Source organism: Erpetoichthys calabaricus, chromosome 4 (genome assembly GCF_900747795.2).
Source record: "Erpetoichthys calabaricus chromosome 4, fErpCal1.3, whole genome shotgun sequence".
Lineage (NCBI taxonomy): Eukaryota > Metazoa > Chordata > Cladistia > Polypteriformes > Polypteridae > Erpetoichthys > Erpetoichthys calabaricus.
In genome coordinates this window covers 316,673,394-316,685,857 of record NC_041397.2, presented here as the reverse complement: position 1 = coordinate 316,685,857, position 12,464 = coordinate 316,673,394, and the positions used below count along the sequence as shown (strand labels likewise).

The following is a 12,464-nucleotide window of genomic DNA, read 5'->3' as shown; positions in this document are numbered from 1 at the left end:
GTGCCACCCCATATGTGTAACTATTAGCAGTATTCATGATTTAAACAAAGTTAACGATTTATCTGTAAATTGTAACATACACAGTTTAATGCATTTCATCATGAAAGTGATATCAAGTGTAGACGCCAAAGTATAAGGCGAGATCGAGCACGGGTAAAACACATGCTGAAAGAAATCTCTCAGTCCAAAAGTTCAATTTAAAACTATTTATTGAAAGTTAAAAGCAAATAATCCACACAAGAATAAAAGAAAAAATAGTTACACACATAGAATAAAAGGCAAAAAAAAGGAAAAAAATGCATCTTCTCTAAACTTAGCTTTTCTTGAGAAACTTTAGTTGTTTCTGTACTTAAAAGTTCTTAATATCTTCTTCTGTACACTTTAAGCATATGGCTTCGTGCTTATATAAGCACGTTATCTTTACGAGTTACTTCACCCACTTAAAGAGCCCATAGGCATGGGCACGAGCATGGATTAAAACCGTATGCCCTCTATACCTTACACATGGCAAGGCTGTCACTAACTAAAGAATAATGTTTAGTAAAAACTATTAGAAATGGCAAGAATATACCAATACAGTTCTGCTTACGGGGGTTTTAGGAACCTCCCATAGATTATGCATTGTCATCTTAGAAAAATGTCTACGAATCTTATAACTAGGCAAATGGCTCTTACATGAAGTATAAATCTAAGAATTCTAAATATGCAGAGAGCTGGAATATTATAAATTGAATATGTTCTGTGTGGTGATCTATTGCTGCTTGCTGCTGTTGTCAGGTCAGGAGGAAGCCCCGGAAGTGCGTATCGATTTAACAACTGGGTCGGTTTTAAGATGACGTTTACGACGGTCTGCTTTAATGATAAAGTAACCTATGGGATTAAAGAGGACATTTCGAGTTTAAAGCTGAAATTTCCACTTTAATCACAAAATAGACATTTTCATTATGTCCTTATTATCTTTTTCTCTGTGGCTTAAATACGCCGCCGTACATTCTGATGGTATTGTGAAGGTGCAAAAAAAAAAAAAAGATGGCCCAGAAGATGGTATGTGAGACTTTTAAATTGTATCGTGTCATTACTTTGGGGAATATGCGATGCTTACAAAGCACCACAAATGCATTTATATGTCGGCATTTTGCTTCACCACAAGGAACCAGTCATCAAACATTGAAGTGCACACATCGACCCCGGAGGATCCTAAAAGCGTAGCAAGAAATTCAGGCTGAAATTCAGGGTTTGAATGTGGAGAGTTATGACGATATTCCAGAAGAAGATGACATGACATGACTGTATTTGGATAAATGTATATTGTTGTACATGAATAAATATAATATATACCCTGAAAATAAGCCCTAGTGCATCTTTTGGAGCAAAAATTAATATAAGACCCAGTCTTACTTTTGGGAAACATGGTAGCTGTGGTTTTCTGAATATCATTATGAACACTTTGATGCCACATAAAAACAATTACAAAGCTACATTATCAGTCAAAGAAGTAAACATTCTTCCTTACCATGTGGAAAAACAGTAATAAATGATTTTTTTAAGTTTTGTTGATATGTACATTTAAATGGAAACAAGGACAAATTTGGATCTGCTTTTATTTCTCAGAAATATACATTAACAGTCAGTGTGATTGCATGCACGCACATAACTGGATTAACATGAATAGCCTGATTAAGGCAAAACCTGGTTTCTTAAAAATCTGTGTTTACATGGGCACATAATCGTCTGGAGTGCTCTTATTGGCTGGTAGCATCCCAAATTAGATGCTCACTGGTGGCCTTGGGAGGCCCCACCCATTTGGGCTCAACATAAAGGGACTAATAAGCTGCAACAAATAATTCTATGCTAATTATGTGAAGATTTTACAGGAAATAAACTTGCAATATGATACATAAACCACACACCATGAGCCAGCTTTTGAGGGTGCACACAGTAGCTACGTTTATGGATTTGGCATTTCAAATTCAAAATGATCTGTCAACAGTATTGCTTAAGCAATGTTTATGGCTATCTTACATTTGTTTAGTAGTGTGCTTCATTGCCTTGTCATGTATGATTCTTGTTCATGTACTGTTCTTGTTTGAACTGGTGGCCATGTCACCTTCCTCATACATCACATAGGGGTCTAAATTTGAGCCGCTATGCAGAGGCAGGCTTTGTACTGCCTGCTTTGTTATGCACAGGTATAAAAAGAAGGATCACTCCAACATTTAATTACATTTGGGGAAATAAATAAGGATTTTATAAATTATGACAGACAAACAGTAAGAAACTGTATGATAAATACGTTCATACAGTATATATATGCATTTTTGTATAAATTGAGTTTGTATTTTCTTCCAATGTCTGGGTGGGTTTCTTTCAGGTGCTGTGGTTTTCCCTCACAGTTTAACAACATGTGTGAAACATGTCGGTCAGGTGGATTAGCAAAGCTAAATTGGCCATAGTGAGTGTGTGTGTTTTCACCCAGCAATGCACTGATGTCCTGTCCAGATATTGTTCCTGCCTTGTGCCCACTTTTTGCTGGGATAGATTTCAGCTGCATTGTGACTCTGCTCAGGATGAAGTGCCTTTAGAAAATGGATGGATGGATTATTTCAGGTATTGCAAGTTATTATGAGAGTATTCTTAGAATTTACTATTAAGACTGGATGAATATTTAAAAATATGAATTAAAATGTAAGTTACAAATAATGGTTGTTTCCAAATAATGGGAGGAGTTAAAACAGAGATGCTCAATAAAGTTGTAGGGAAAGTAAAGAAACTAGCAGATAGTGGAACCAACAGAAGTGAGTCGAAATTGATGGTTATGTGCTCTTTGCATAAAGAAAAGTAAAGTTTTTATTTGTTATATTTTTTTTTTATTTTAATCATCTACAGAGGGACACTGGTTTATGTAGGAGACCATTAATTGTGTCTTTTATTTATTTATTTATTTATTGTTTGTTTGTTTGTTTGTTTGTTTGTTTGTTTGTTCGGTGTCCTTGAGTTCTCTGAAAGACGCCTTGTATAAATAAAATGTTTTATTATTATTATTAAATTGGGGGGATGACCAGGGTGATCCTTGGACACCAGGTCGTCACAGAAGAAAACACAAAATTAGCTTAATTATTAAACAAAAGATTATTGCAAAAAAATTAACAAAGAAGAAAAATTAAAAATAAGCAGAATAAAAAGAAGATTAACAAAACTAAAACAAAAGAAAAACAGAGCAGGAATGAAGTCCTGGTGAGGCTGTGACAAGTATTGTGCATCACATTCACCTGTACATAGTATTTTGCAGATATCTACATTAAACTCAATTTTCCAAGATTTGGCCCAGTTTTGTCCAGGTTTATTGTGTGTGTTTGTGTGTATTTGTTCAGACCCCACAGTGTCTGCTGGTTGTCCACTTTAAAATACACCTGTAAATTTCACATATTTACTAATGATATCTGAATCAGTGCTACAATATAAATTAGAAAGTAAGGATGCAAGGATAGATCCCTGATTACTCCCTGTTGCCCTGTTATCTTTATCTTTTGTCAGCTCTCTGTCCAAAATTTGAAGGTAGGTTAATTTTCCATTTAAAACTGTATCAAAACATCTACTAAAGTCTGACCTTTATTTAGAATATTATTTTTACACAAATCATCTTGTAACTATTTTTTCTAATCTATATACAGTATATAAAATTCATTTCTTGTTTGAAACAGAAATTACGTATGACCACACGATATGGAAATTACGTATGACCACACGATATGGAAATTACGTATGACCACACGATATGGAAATTATGTATGAAATGGAAATTACATATGACCACGCGATAAGGGAATTATGTATGACCATAGAACATATTATAATGCAGGAACTAATCACTTTGTTTGTGGACGCCATTTTTATATTGTCTTTACAAATTGTTATTATTTGTGTGAGAGTTATTTTCCTGATATTGAAAAGAAGTAAACACAAACAATCCGATCTATCCAATAGAAGTGCGCCCCGCGTCGCCCTCTCCCAGCCCTCCTCTCTGGACTACAGTGCTGAGCCGTCTGCCGCCAGGAGCGTTCTGACAGAGAAGTTTTATTTATTCGTCCACGTGACAGTTGCGGAAATTACCACATTGTAACTTTTTTTCAGTTGGCAGTACTTGATAGTAGAAGAGATGAGGAAAACAGCTTTGCATCTTTCTATTTTTTAACTGCACCGAGCTGTAAACAATGTGAAGACAAGACCGCCTTCAGCGGCCAGGGGTAGTGATTGGCGGAGTGAAGCCTCATGAAGCATCAAAACGTTTGAAGCAATTGTGTCAGAAATCGTATCGAAGCTTTGAAGCATTTGACATTCGCCTCTCTACTGACACCTCCTGGCCATTTTCATTAACGTTACACAAACTCATGATCCACTTCAGTGACGTCTGTTACAACTGTTATTGCTTTTACTTTTTTTGCTGCTACAGACTAACAACGAAGAGAAAGGTTTGTCAGCAGCTTCTAGTGTTTGATGTCTAAAAAATATAAATATATATTGTGGTATATGGCCGGCAGTTCATCTCAGCCAATACCCCCACACCACCAGGTGGAGCCCTTGTTGCAACATGGAGGTGCCCCGAGTTCCAGCAGGGCATCATGGACAGTGGAGTTTTACATTACAGCCCTGCTGGATACCATGGGGGCCTCCAGGGAATGCTGCAGAAAGGCACGAGGATTTTTATTATAGCCTGGAAGTACTTTCTAGTCACGGGAATGGAATTGATGAAGTACTTCCAGGATGAAGAAAAGGAGTTTTCACCTGACCCAGAAGTGTTATGAAATCACGTGGACTGAGAGAAAGAAGCACTTCACGGACTATAAAGGACTCTGGGAAAACCCAGCAAGTTGAGCTGAGTTGGGAGGAAGGGTGACTAAGCTGCTGGGAGAGGAGGATTGTGCATTGTGATTGATTATTGAGTATTGTGGAGTAGAGGGTGCTTTGTGCACATTATTATAATAATACATTTAAATATTTGGACTTTTACCTGGCGTCTGACGTTCAAGGGGACGACAGCGCCCCCTGTCTGTCACAATATATTTAAATAACGCCGACAGGCAGCAATGCACTATACGATAGCAAAAGTTAAACAAAATAAGACGCCTCACTCATGGATACCCGGCTCTTTCAATTAGTATTTACTTTTGCACTGTATCATTATAATCGCTCCTGTTATTAGTATTATAATTAACCCTCATCTTTTCTTGAGATCACATTTAATAGCCTTAAATGTTTTCTATGGTCTGACTTAATTAAAACGGAGTAGATGGAAAATAAAGGTTTATCCCTGTACTTTGCCATGATATAGGTAAGCACATTTGAGAAAAAAAGGTGAAATCCTTAAAGCACAGATGTTATTATTTGATCAAGTATTGAAATATTTAATTTATTAATACTTTACAACATTTTGTGGAGCAGAAACGTAACGTGTTCGCTACGAAGAAAAGACGCTGTCAGTGGCTCTACTAACTAAGGTGGTTGTTTTTCAAATTCTGAGCGTAGTGCTAGCCTGAGTTTGATCCGAATTAAAGACTCATCAAAATAATTAATAATAAAAAATGATCAGGAGTGAAATCTTTAAAACCAATTTGAACTAAATAATTTTGAGAGATACTGTGGGAGGATTGCATAAGAGATATGTTCAGGGAATCATCCCCACTTAGAATCGCCATCAAAATGTGATGACTAATTGCGGAAGGCAGCTCACGTATTTTCATTAATTCATCTTCTATTCATTGCCATTTGATGTCCATGAACCCCTCCATTGAATAAGGTGATAACAAACCTGTTTCAAAATTTATAGGTACTTTGAGTAAGTCGAGTGTAATTGTGGAAAACCATTTCGATCAGTTAACATCAAATGTAAACGTAAGTCAAGTGTAATTGTGGAAAACAATTTAGATCAGCTAACATCACATTATAATGTGACCTTGAGAGATGCTCTGGACACAGTGGCTCCCCTTAAAACAAAAGTGATCAAAGCACATAGAAACTCTCCCTGGTTTAATGAAAACACTCATGCTCTTAAATTAGAGTGTCGAAAACTGGAGCGCATATGGAGAACAACAAAGCTACATGTCTTTCAAATTGCATGGACAGAGAGTGTTAATAAATAAATATAAAAAAGCCCTCTATAAAGCTCGCTCAGAATACTATTCTACATTAATAGATAACAATAATAAAAATGCTCGGGTACTGTTTAGAACAGTGGCTAAATTAACAAATGGAAATTCAAATCAACAGTGCAAAATACCAACAGATATTAGCAGTACAAACTTTATGAACTTCTTCAATGAGAAAATTAAAAATATAAGATCCCAGATCTCTGCATCACAGTACAAACCACATACTAGCTTAGCAGACCCTGTCTCACATTGCATTCAGCACTTTAGTAATTTTAATCCTGTAACTGAGCAGGAAGTCTTAACTTTAATTTCTAAAATGAAGCCCACTACTAGTTCCCTAGATCCAGTGCCAACAAAACGAGTAAAAAGTGCAATGAAGGTTCTTGCAGCGCCTATTCTAAACAGTATCAGTAGTTCATTATTGCATGGCACAGTACCTGATACACTAAAGTGTCAGTCATTAAACCATTACTTAAAAAGTCAGACCTAGACCCACACATACTAAATAATTATAGGCCTATTTCAAATCTACCGTTTCTCTCTCAAATACTAGAAAAAGTAGTCGCCAATCAGCTTTAGTCACACCTTACGCATTACAATTTATTTGAGAAATTCCAGTCTGGTTTTCGCACTGGTCATGGTACAGAAACGGCACTAACGCGGGTTGTAAACGACATTCTGATATCCTCTGATGAAGGAAACTCCACTGTAATTATGTTGTTGGACTTAAGTGCAGCATTTGACACCATCGACCATTCTATTTTACTACACAGGCTAGAAAATGATGTTGGGCTTACAGGCACCATGCTCGCTTGATTTAGTTCTTATTTATCAAATCGATTCCAATATGTACAGAAATGTGCTGATAGTACTCCAACATTATACACAGAAGTTCAATATGGTGTCCCGCAGGGCTCAGTACTGGGACCTTTACTGTTTTCACTTTACATGCTTCCACTGGGATCTATCATTAGGAAACATAATGTTAATTTTCACTTGTATGCAGATGACACCCAGTTATACCTTTCATCTAAATCAGATGAAGTTTCTCCGATGTTTTCCTTAATTAGTTGTGTTAGCGAATTAAAGGAGTGGATGAATGAGAACTACTTGTCTTTAAATACAGATCAAACAGAGATGTTAATTGTTGGAGGGAATGACGCTGATTATAACAATATTTTGTCATCATTTAACTCAGCTGGAATCCCAATTAATTTTGCTGAATCAGCCCGCAATCTAGGAGTTATCTTTGACTCTAGCATGTCATTTAAAGCGCATATTACAAAGTTGTCCAAAACATGCTTCTTCCATCTTAAAATGTTAGGAAATTAAGGGGCTTTCTAAATAAACAGGATTCTGAGAAATTAATTCATGCATTTATCTCTAGTAGGATTGACTACTGCAATGCGGTGTTTACTGGATGTTCAAACTGTTCTTTATACAGCCTCCAGTTAATACAAAATGCGGCTGCAAGAATTATTACAAGAACAAGAAAATACAAACACATAACTCCAGTCCTTAAATCCTTACACTGGCTCCCGGTTAAGTTTAGGGCAGATTTCAAAATCCTCCTTTTAACATATAAAGCATTAAATGGCCGAGGTCCGGCTTACTTGTTTGAACTTATCATGACTTACAAACCAGAGCGCACATTAAGATCTCAAGATGCTGGTCTGCTTATGGTTCCAAGGATTAATAAAATAACAATGGGAGGTCGAGCTTTTAGTTACAGGGCCCCTAAACTGTGGAGTGGTCTGCCTGCTACTATAAGAGATGCCCCTTCGGTCTCAGCTTTTAAATCCCGGCTGAAGACTCACTACTTCAGTTTAGCATATCCTGACTAGAGCTGCTGATTAACTGTACAGACTGCATCTCTGTTGTTAGTCATTAGCACTAAAACATAAGTAACATGATAGTTAGAATTGGATACTAACCCTCACCTATTCTGTTTCTCTTCTAATTACTCAAATGTGGCACTTGGTGCCACGGCACACCTGCCAAGTTGTTTTGCCTGCCTAAGGTAAAGTCATCCCTAATGGAGGATCGCAGGAATCGTGAGAAAGAGGGGTCCTTTCATTGGACTGGCTGGCCCAACACTGTTTCAGCCATGGAATGGCCAAATGGGGGAGGCAGCTTGATGGATGAGGTCTCCAGGAGTCAAAAATTATTGAAATCTTATTATGTGATATCATCTACTGTTAAATTCTGTTCCGTATTTCTAATTTTTTTTATTGAGGATTTGTTCTTTTTTGTGTATTGTATTGTATTGACCCCCTTCTTTTGACACCCACTGCACGCCCAACCTACCTGGAAAGGGGTCTCTCTTTGAACTGCCTTTCCCAAGGTTTCTTCCATTTTTTCCCTATAAGTTTTTTTGGGAGTTTTTCCTTGTCTTCTTAGAGAGTCAAGTCAATTCCTCCATTTAACAAAATTTTCGAACTTGGATGGATAGCAAGCGAATCGAGCTATTGAGGGAAGGTTGAACTGCGGTAGTTGGGCAGGGGGCACACGTCCCTAATTATATTGTGTATGTAATGAGTTTTACTGTAAAACATAATAAGCTTTATATTTGTGTGTTTGGAGACCCTGGTGTCGTACTGAATTTGTATTGTAAAAAAACAAACTACTGTGCTGCATGCTGAAATGTGTCTTTTCGTTTCTGATCGCTATACGGCACTTCCAATTTGGGACAATTCGCTATAAACAGTTTCAGCCAATCAGCGCCTTCTACACATGCAGAATGACAGTGTGAACCTTTATTGTAGCGGCGCAGCATCTTCGTACAGTCAGTCATTGTCCTGTTAGACTATTTACTGTTAAGTGCTGCTTGAGCTACCATTTACAACAGGTGGCCGACCTAGTTCTTAAATCGATATTGAAATGCACACACAAGTCTCCTAAATTATTTATTGAAATGCCTATACATTTACAGTGTCCATTTTTGGAAGTCATAGTTTTTACTTGTTCCCGTTATTAGGAATTATAATTTCTCAGTGTCACATATAATTCGTTACTACTCGCAAGTCCCTTATCATTGAGATTCTGTTTTATATTCTGTATAAGCAAACTTTTTAAAAGGACCGTTAATTTAACTGACTATAGCAGACTTGTCATATTCTTAAAATGACTTTATTGATTTGATATTGACAATTAATCATAAGGTCAAAAATCAAGGAGGCTGTGAGTTTACATGGACTGTGCTGTTTCTTTTTTTTTCGTGACATCGCGTCAGTAGAGAGTGTGTGACATTAACAATGCATTCTGTCCTAAATGACAGCGCACACGCTTTTTGATATTTCCTAAAGGCCAATGTATCTCAATTTGCTCATTAATATATTTTCACAGTGTATTTTAGTGAGAATGATTATAAACATATTACCCCTGTTCATGTCCCATGTAGATATGTAACGTTTGGTGAGAATAAATAAAAAGTAACAACACATATAATAGTTATGTTGCATTGTTTATGATTAACAAAATTCATAGTTTATCTGAAATGTTCTACTTATACAGTTGATTTATTCCACTTCTGAAGGTGTACACTGTCGGTATTCTCCATTGCATTTGCCCCCCAGTGTAACGTGTGCCAGCGCAACTGAGGGGTGGCACACGAGCTCACGTAATGGGTGACAAGGCACATCCTCACCCTGATGCCAAGGCTCTTGTCATGAATATTCCCATCTTGCGCTTTTTCTCGTTCCTGCCAGTTTACTATTATTATTGGACACGTATGTAGAGGAAATGTGTGTCTTATTTTATGTCTATGAAAGGAAGGACGGTAAAGCCTTGAATGAAACTGAGTGTTGATGCTTTGTGTGACAAGACAGGTGAGGAGCAGGGAACGTTAAATGTGACAGTGACTGCGGGGGATGGTGGAACTGGAAGATGGTGTAAGAATACAGAAACGACAAAAGCTTAGTCTTTCAATAATTCGATTTACATCAATGATTTACTCTGTTGTGCTGCAGTTTGGAAGATTACTTATTTACCCCCCCCCCCCCCCCCCCTCCCCATTTATGCCTTTGATAAGATGCATTCAGAAGGAAAGGATGTTGCTGACAAAGTCGGTGCTTTTTTGAAAGTTTGTCTCCAGATGTGCTTATCCAACAGTTCCTTCTTGTCAGTACTGAGTGATCTTTATTTCCACCTCTGGATGAATTCGCAAAGTTTCTTTACAACTTTTTTTGTCTCATTAACGCAGAAGACACTGTTGATGGCACTGAAAAACAGTTGTGATTAGTTATGCAGCACACGCTTTTACTCGCATTGCTTTTTGGAAATCAATAATACAAATCAGCTACAGATCTGGGAATCACTGAATAGTAAGAACGTTTAATGAGAGTGTCTTGCGCATATACTGGTGTAATGACCACGTCGGCTTTAGTGAAGCGTTTCTTAGCCTCTCTGATATGATCGACATGGCGTAGAGTAGATTCTGGATTGTTGTAATACGTGCTACCTTACGCAAAATATGCTCATCAGTTTGTTATTGACTCTAGATGGACACGATTCTGCACCAAGGAAAAAGGTGCCCCGTGTAAATCGTTCATAATGTCTCTAAAATATATGTTATCTTACAGACAAGTACTACATAACTGTTTTATACAAAGTCCTTATTTTAACATATGCGAGCCCCAATTAGGATTTGAACTATAGCGTTAGCACACATTACCGCTGTAGCACAGACAACTGCTTTTACGCTTTGAGCCAAAGCAGTTCAGCAGACGAGCGAGTGACCGAATCGACTGCTGACTGCGCAGATCATAGACTAGATAGACGCCGCATTCACTGTGTTGGCCAGTCGATACGATACGTCATCGAGTCCGTCATATTGGAAGTGGCAAAAGTGCCATTTAAACTAATACAGGTAGACGTGGAAACCGGGTTTTCTGATGAAAAAACAATAACGTTTAAAACAGTATCGTTTACATACAACAGATGTTGGCGAACCGTTTAAATGCAATTATTTATATCCATTTATACACTAATAATGGCAGTTATTATATAATATTATTATTATTAAATAATTCTTCCCATATAAGTAACATTTCTCGGACTGCCTTCTTCCATCTCCGAAACATTTCTAGACTTCGTCCTGTTCTTACGTAACACAGTACTGAAGTATTGTTTAATGCCCTAGTCACCTCACGTATAGATTACCGTAATGCTATTCTATCTGGCATCTCTTATCCGTCGCTTACAACTTCTTCAAAATTCTGCTGCCATGATAATAACCCGCTGTTCTAAACCCAGTGAACATATTACACCTCTTCTCTCTCAACTTCACTAGCTCCCTGTTAACTACAGAATACAATACAAAATACTGCTCTTAGCATTTAAAGCTCTCCACAAACTCACTGATCTCCTCCAGACTTACACTCCCGCTTGCTCACTCAGGTCCTGTAATTTGAGAGTATTCACTCTGGCAATATGGTGCAGCCTTAGTTTGTGGAAGACACACACAACTAAAGACATGAGCATGAAATGATGGTTGTCAATTTCAATCTGTGTTTCCTCAGTGTGCTCCTTGAGAAAAAAAAAACACATCATCTGAACCAATCTCAGCCCGAACAAACTGGTTGATCAAAGATCCACTGACAGCTTGCCCTAATGTCGACTGTCGGATAACACGCTCAGCTACTTTGACCACCTTGACTGGACCCTCAGAAGGAATCATCAAACCTCCTTTGTTTTTTTAATGTGAGCAAGTGGTAGGTTTGAACATCTGATACCGGTACAGTATCTGTTACCAAACTAGCACGGCACACATCACAGGACAGCTTTCTCAAAATTCCGTCTAAGTGCTTCCTCCCACTGCTTCCTAAGATGGATTTCTTTGGGAAACTTTCAAAGTTTGAGAAATGTTAACAGCTAACAACAATCTACATAGTTAGTGACTAAATACGTTTAGCCAAAACGTTGTTTGGAGGCTCACTTGAGCATATAAATGCATAGCTTTGTTAGTTTAGCCTGGCGTAGCTAAAGTTAAGATTATAAAACAGGATTTTCTAATGGCCAAATATTACCAAAATAATTGTTCAGCTTTACCTATAAAATGTAATCCCTGTGATCTGGTTTGGGGCGTACAGCGGTTTGTACAATCCCAAGCAGCACTTGCGTGAGGCATCTTTATCTATTACTTCACTCCACAGCAGTGCCACTCGCAAAATGGCGGAGACGTTGACGTACGATGCTGCTGTTCATGAGGCGTCTAGTAATTCTATGTCTAAGGCGCGGATATCAATGACGTCATTACGCTAGCGTGCCTCAAAATTACGTGATGGGCGTATTTCACGCATGCGTTTAACAGATTGGGCA

The 12,464-nt window shown here is 37.7% G+C and overlaps 2 protein-coding genes across 3 annotated transcripts in view; one reads left to right on the top strand and one right to left on the bottom strand.

The window, feature by feature from the left end:
- Positions 1–12,464, bottom strand: part of LOC114641108 (CD276 antigen homolog) — a 722,545-nt gene that overhangs the window by 19,751 nt on the left and 690,330 nt on the right. The window lies entirely within an intron of this gene.
- LOC114641109 (CD276 antigen homolog) overlaps positions 1–12,464 on the top strand; it is a 745,815-nt gene that overhangs the window by 104,256 nt on the left and 629,095 nt on the right.